This window comes from Rhinolophus ferrumequinum, chromosome 19 (genome assembly GCF_004115265.2).
Source record: "Rhinolophus ferrumequinum isolate MPI-CBG mRhiFer1 chromosome 19, mRhiFer1_v1.p, whole genome shotgun sequence".
NCBI classification, from domain to species: domain Eukaryota; kingdom Metazoa; phylum Chordata; class Mammalia; order Chiroptera; family Rhinolophidae; genus Rhinolophus; species Rhinolophus ferrumequinum.
Genome location: NC_046302.1, coordinates 34,920,906 through 34,929,039, shown reverse-complemented (window position 1 = coordinate 34,929,039; position 8,134 = coordinate 34,920,906).

Genomic DNA, 8,134 nt, shown 5'->3' with positions numbered 1-8,134 from the left:
GAAAAGAATGCAAGGACTTGTGATACAACATGACAGTGAGTTCACTGGGTTTTCTTTCATTCTGCCATACGTCAGGGTGCTGGAGAAGTCTGAAACCCAGAACTCTAAACAGACACAAAGTTCCCAAAGAAGCTCATTTTCTCTAGCCAAAGTACTGAGAAAAGATCGACCTGACAGAATAGAAAACCTTTTTGACAATACTCACCCTACTCCAGCCAAACACCAATTAAAAACAAACAAACAACACTCAGATTCCCTCCTTCCTGCACTTTCAGAATTTCAATAGGGCCAAGAAAGTAGCAGATTATCCAATACCCACCCAGTGGAAAAAGGTGGTAGCGCTCCAATGTTCCCACCAGGGTGGTGATGGCAGGACTAAGTGAGGAACCAGCCCCACATGCCTGTGCAACACCAACAAGGAGGTACAAATTCATGCTTCACTTTCTCCAGGGAGATGTCATCAGGGCCCAAGCAGAAGGTTACATACACCCTACTCATGTGCAATAAAGCAGTGAGATTCAGCACTTCCCTTTTGCCAGGGGGGTATCATCAGGGCCTAGCAGGAAACTAAATATTCACTCCCCAACCTGAACCTATGTACTGTATCTAAACAGGGTGACAACCTGCTACGAAAAGAAGATTAAATAGGATCCAGAGTCTCACAACATAATACCAAAAATGTCAAGGATATAAATGAAAACCCCTCTTTAAACCAAGAACTAGGACACTTACAGATTGAATGAGAAAAGACAATCAATAGATATCAACACATAGATGACTCAGATGTTGGAATTACCCGACAAGGATTTTAAAGCAGCCATCATAAAAAGTTTTCAAGTAGCAATTATGAACATTCTTGAAAGAAATGAAAATGAGAAAATCTCAGAGGGAAAAAAAAGAAAATTTAAAAATAACCAATTAAGAAATATAGAAATGAAAAATACCATAACCAGAAAAAAAAAACCACAAAAAAACAAAACTCTGACTAGACAGGCTCAAAAGCAAACTAGAGACAACAGGGGAAAGAATCGGTGAACTTAAAGACAGATCAATAGAAATTAACCAAAATGAACAACAGAAAGAAAAGCAATAGAAAAAAAAAAAATGAAGAGCACTTCAGGGACCTCTAAAACAATAACAAAAGATCTAAAATTTGCATTACTGGACTAGTAGAAGGGGAAGAAAACTGTGGGATTTAAAAAAAATATTCAAAGAAATGATGGCTAAAATTTCCCAAATTTACTGAAAGGCATAAATGTACTAATTTAAGAAATCTGAACCCTACATAGAATAAAGCCAAAGGAATTCACACCAAGACATATCATAATCAAACTTCCTCAAACCAAAGACAAAGAAAAACTCTTGAGAGAAGTTAGTTTTATCTGTAGTGAACAAGAGCTATTTTGATAACAGATTTCTCATTGAAAACATGGAAGCCAGAAGGAAGTGGCAAAAAAAGCCCAGCCTTTTTCCAAGTACTGAAATCAAGTATCTGTCAACAATAAACTCTATATCAGTAAAAATATCCTTCAGCAACAAAGAGGGAAATAAAGTCATTCTAAAAATAAATATAAGAAAACTTTTTGCCAACAAGCCTACTCTTAAAGAGTAACTAAAAGAACTTCTCTAACAGGAAGGAAGTAGTAACAGAGCAGAAAGAGACTTAAACATAATAAAGGAAGAAAGAACTAAGGAATGGATAAAAATAAGAGTAAATATAACATACTATCCTTTCCCTCATGAATTTTGTATATTATATTTGATGGATGAAGCAAAAATGATAACATCATCTAATGTGGTATTCAATGTATTACAGAGGAGATACTAAAGACATTTATGTTTTGAAAGTGGGAAGTATAAAGTGACCTAAATGAAAATAAGCGTTTTTACATTTAACTGGAAGTTATAAAATGTTGATACAAGTTGACTGTGATCTATTACATATATATATTTTAATATCTAGAGCAACCAATAAAAAATATATACAACATTATATTTAAAAAATACTAGGGATAAATAAAAATTCTTTAAAAAGTTCCAATAATTCACAAGAAGGCAAGAAAAGGTAAACAGCGAAACAAGAAACAAAACAAAAAAAAAATAGCAAATTGAAGCACTAACATTTTAAAGAGTTAATTGTATTCCAGGTGGTAAAAAAAAAAAAAAAAAAAAGTAGAGATATAGATGATATGAAAAGCAGCCCAACAATCTTCTAAAGTTGAAAATTCCAATGTCTGAGAAGAAAAAAAAAATACATACATATGTAATGGTAGATTAGCCATTCGATGACAAGATTAGTGAACTTGAAGATAGAGAAATAGGAACTATCCCAAAGGAAATAAACCAAGGGGAAAAAAAATTATCTTTTTTTAAAGAGCATCAGTGAGCTGGAAACTATTTCAAGCAATCTAATAAATATATAATTGAGTCCTTAGGGGGAAGAGCAGAAAAATATATATATTTGAAGAAATAATGACGGAAGCCCCAAAACTTGATGAAAACTATAAACTCACAGATCCAAGAAAGTCAACAAATCCCAAGGACAAGAACAAGAACATGAAGAAAATTAAATAAACCAAGACACATCATCATCAATTTTCTCACAAGCAGTGGTAAAAAGAAAAATATTTCCCCTGACGTCAATGGAATAGAAATAAATAAAAAAAGATATCTAAGAATATCCATGATACTTGCAAACTAAATAATGCATTTCTAAATAACCAATGGAATAAAAAAGAAATAAAGAGAAATCAGAAAATATTTTGAACTGAATGAAAATAAAAGAGCAACATATCAAATTGTGTGTGATATAGCCAGAACAGTATTTAGAAATTTACAGCACCCATCACCCATTAAAAAAAAAAAGTTCTCAAATTAATGACTGTAGTTTTCACCTTAACACACTACAAGAAAAAGAATAAATGAAACACAATGTAAGTAGAAGACGGGAAATATTAAAGAATGAAATGGACACCAATGAAAGTGACGAATTCTGAGATTTGAGAATCATAATGGGTTCCAAGCAAGACAAATAAAAATAAATTCATGCTAAAAATTTCTCAGTGTACCTGCAGAATGTAACAGAAAATGAGAAATTCGAACCGCTACGAGAAATGACTATTTCTCTAAAAAGAAATGACAGACTGATACCACATATTTTTATAAGCATTAATAGATGCCAGAAGACAAAAGATTAACATACTCAAAGTAGTATGGATATTACAGTCAGACAAGATTTTGACAGAGAACTAAATGATCATCCAAGAACAAAGTGCAAAATAAAAATGTTTTTCAGATATACAAAAACTGGAAGTGTTACATAATGACAAACCCTTAACAAAATGACTATACAAGAGATATTTCCACAAGGAGGGAACTGAACCCAGGAGGAAAAAGAAGAATGGAAGAGGCAAAGAAGATAGTAAACACGTTGGGAAGTATAAATATGTACTGAGGTTTAAAAAAAGAAAAGATAATGTTGATTAACTTTGGAGGGTGTTTCAGAGGAGAAAAGATACTAATTAATTTTAACATTTTTAGGATAAGCATACATGGTTAAAATGTAAGAGTGACCAGAAGAATACAAATCAAATGGATAATTCACAAAGTAGTAGAAGTAAAAATGGAAATTGAAATCTCAATCATTCTACCAGAAGTGAGAATAGGAGGAGAGGAGAAAGCAAAAAAGATAACAGAGTCTACTTTAGATTGAGGGCTCAGGGAAAGCTGCCCTCTAGGAAACGACAGTTGATTGAGATTTGAATGACACACGTCATGAGGCCTGCAAAACTCTGAGAGAAGATCGCACTTTCTAGGCAGGGATAAGAACAATAGTCAAAGCTCTAAGTAAAGAGTAAGCATGATTATTTGTGGGATAAGAGCCTAGTACATGGGAGGAATGTGGAGGAAAAGATTCCAACGTGGGCACATCAAGTGCATTAGGATCTCTAGGAAATCAAAACTATTCTTTTTCTGAGATGGAGTCAGGAAGGTTTGGTGGAAGAGAGGGCATTAGAATCAGGTGAGGTTGTGTGGGTTGGGGGTAGGTGCCGCCCAGGCAAAGGGAAGAAATGGTAAGCAAGCTCCGAAGTTAAAGGAAGTCCAAATCCTGGAGCTGACTCGGTGCCAGCTGAGATCACCAAGTACTCTGTGTACCCTGGTGGAGCGTCCTCCTCCCCATGACTCAGATCCTCCGTTTAATCCCTATGTCCTTGTGAGTGTTTGCCCGGTCCCAAATTCCCCGGTGTGAAGGGCAGAAGTAAAGCCCAATTTTTTCCCTCCTGTATAAAACTGAATGTTAAATACCATTTTCCAGGCTGATTCCTACCATGCTTCCTGGGATACTCTTCTTGACTACCCCAGAGATTCTAACTGGCCTTCACTCTTCTTTCTTCACCTTACCAACTCAAGTTCTATGTCAGCGTGTGTGTGTGTGTGTGTGTGTGTGTGTGTGTGTGTGAGAGAGAGAGAGAGAGAGAGAGAGAGAGAGAGAGAGAGAGAGAGAGACAGACAGCCTGTGTATTGAATCCCAATGTCATTCTTCTACTTACCTTACAGAACTGTAAACACTTTAAAATAGGATTGAGTACCTTAATCCAAGGAAGAATATGTGCTCCATTTCTGACATCAATATATGTGGGGAAATCACAAAAGTCCCAAATAATAACATCCACGTAGGGAAAGTAAGCTTGAGAAAAAACCCGACCTGTTTAGCATCTGTAATTATCAAACAGACTCATTGAATATTCAAGCTACATGCAGCCTTAGAAACAATCCAATTCGACTTCTTTGTATTTACCTATGAGAAATTGATGCTAAGACAGGAAACTGGCTTTCCTTATCTAAAAGCAGAGCCTGCCTTGAAATCCAGAGGGTTCTTAGTTGTGCAAAGGCCACAAGAAGGAACAGAAGAAACCAAGTTTTCTTGTTATAATAAGATAGCTCTAAAATAAGTCTAAAAGATCAATCCTTTAAAGAGAATTAAAGTACCGACTAGGAGGAAATATTTGCAAACTGACATATCTGATAAAGGACACGTATTCAAAATATACAAACAACTCTTAAAACTCAACAGTAAGAAAACAAACAATCCAATTCAAAAAAGGGCAGACAAGCTGTATAGACATCTCACCAAAGAAGATGGCAGATGTTAAATAAATAATGAAGAGATGTTCAATTGCAAATTAAAACAAAATAAGACACCACTACACCCCTATTAGAATGTCTGAAATCTAACATGCTGACAGAACCAAATGCTGATGAGGATGTGGAGAATCAGGAACTCCCATTCATTGCTGGTGGGAATGCAAAAATGACACGGCCACTTTGGAAAGCCGTTTGGCAATTTCGTACAAAGCTTACCGTACATTTGACATGTGCTCTAGCAATGGGGTTGCTAAGTATTTACCAAATGATTTGAAAACTGATGCCCACACAAAAACTTGCACGCAAATGGCTACAAAAGCTTTATTCATAGTTGCCAAAAATTGGAGGCAATCAAGATGTCCTTCAACAGCGTAATGGATAAACAAACCAGTACATCTATGTAACAGAATATTATTCAATAATTTAAAAAAACCCAAAAAACAAAAAAAACAGCTATCAGCCACAAAAAGACATGGAGGAATCTTAAAAGCATATTGCTAAGTGAAAGAAGTCAGTCTGAGAAAGCTAAGTAGAATGATTCCAATTAGAGGACGTTCTGAAAAAGGCAAAATTACAATGACAGTAAAAAAAAAAAAAAAAAAAAAAAAATCTGTGGTTGCCAGGGGTTCAGGGCTGGGGCAAGGAGGAATGAGTAAGTGGAGCACAGGGAAATTTTAGGGCGGTGAAACTGTTCTGTATGATGCTATGATGCTGGATGCATGACACTACATTTGTGAAAACCTATGGGACTGTACAGCACAAGAGAGAACTCTAATTAAACTATGGACTTTCGGTAAGATTAATGTCTTACCAATGTTGTTCCTCAATTGTAAGAAATGCACCAGACTAATGCAAGATGTTAATTCTAGAGGAAACTTGGCTGAGGAGGGAATTATGGGAACTCTCTACCTTCTGAACAATTTTTCTGTAAACCTAAAATTGCCTTAAAAAATAAGTCTATTCAATATTTAAAAAATTAAAAAGTGTTTTTTGTTTTTTGTTTGTTTTTTTTTTTTGAAAGCAAGTCTCAACAGTAACTAGGACAGAAATATTTATCATTCAAACTATCAAAGAGATAGCAGTATGATAACAAAGACTAAACCCAAGCATGTGGCCAATATTTGTTTATATTTATAAACTTAACATTTACTTACAAGAAAGAATATTTGGAATAGAAAGATAATATTAGCTGGACAAAAGAAACAGGAATTCCAAATACTATTACATATTTACAGATATCCTGTAAATCAGACAGAAGTTTCAAGATATTTCTCTTTATGACCTATTCTAAGTTACTACCAAATCCTTATCCAAATCGTATAATTTTCTTTCATCTTCTCTTTGTTTTTGTAAGCCCATATTTTGTCTGGGATGTTATATTTCTTTCTTAATACTTATCTGTATTTTTTTTATCATGTATTAATAAATCAAAGTTTTAAAAAAGGTCCAACTGTCAGAAAGTTACTTTATAAACGTTGCCTCTAAAACATGTGTTCAGAGATTTGCACTAAATTATGGTTAAGGGAGAAGTTAAGAAAGACCCTAAAATTATAGAAAGAGGCTTTCTTCTTTTAGTTATTTATGGGGAAAACAAACTTTCAGGCTTTGGCAGTGCGCCCAACCCCTCTACTAGCTTAGTTGGCAGCGCCATCTAGTGGAACAACTTGTTTCTACTTTCAGTTTTACTAGCAATTAGCTAGATGACTCCAGAGAAGTCATTGAACTGCGTCAGTTGTCTCTTGCATAAAATTGAGGATAACAGTGCTTGCTCCGTCTACCTTCTCAGCTACTGGGGTGAAAAAGATGAAGTAGCACACAGCCTCGGGGTCTTTATTATCACTTCATAGCTGCACTTGAAAGATGAAAGTTAATTTTTGCTCTAATTCTAACAGAAAGCAGAATCCTCAAGTCACGTGAATTTAGGTAAGTTTGGCTGAAAACTATTGGTCTTCTCCCCTTCTAGGACTGTGGCATATATTAACCTAATGAATGCATCTGAAAAGGTATGAAATGGCTGCTTAGGCCCCAACAACCTTTATATTGCATGTGGCCCACACAAGCCAATTAGGAAGGAAAATGAGCCCAGTTCCGATACAATCAGAGGTAAACCTCAAAGGAGGCCACGAAGGGGACGCCATTCTCAGTGAGTAAACAGACAAAACCAAACTTGGACTTCTACCTGTCTGGGCACAAAGGTCACACCGGGGATTCCACAGCAGTTGACATGCCCAGTCTGAGGTCCCCTAATTGCCTTTCCTTGCCTGTGGGCCATCTTTGTTTCTTTCTCTCTCATTCATATTCAGGACCATGATTTGGAACCTTGAACAGATATGCAAAGTGTTTCTTAAATGTAGACAATTGAAATATAAATGTTCTTCCCCTGAGCTATTAATTATTTTATAGCTTTCCCCAAGCACCCTCCGTATAAACAGCGACTTAAATGGTGACTATAAAATGTGAAGAGAATTTTTTCGCAGTTTTTCTGCCCCTGCTTCTCAGGTGCTTGTTCCATCTACACCCATTCCTCCCCTCTCCAAGTATATAAGGAAGAACTACACCAAAGATATGCTTTTTTGTGAGATTGTAAAGAACCAGATCTTTCAGTACAAGCCCTGCCACTAATCACGCATTTGACCATGTTTAAGTTGCCTTAACACTTGGGCCTCAGTTTTTTCATCTGTGGAACAGAGTTAACCAACTAACTCATTAAAAGCATCAGCAGTGCCTGGGATAGTAAGTCCTCAATAACAAATATTTTAACAATAACAAATACGGGTCTTTCTTGTTTCTGCACATCTTATAAGCAGAGGCATTGACTCTCTTTGTTCTGGACTATACTCTTAAGGATGTGTATGTATCAAACAGCCTTAGAACTCTCCCTCTAGAGCCAAGGGCAGCTTTGTTTGCTGCCCAGTAAATGAGTGATAAAGATAATGACTGCATCTGAGGCAGAGGTTGGAAAGGTCTGCTTGTAGCCCATTAGAAAATA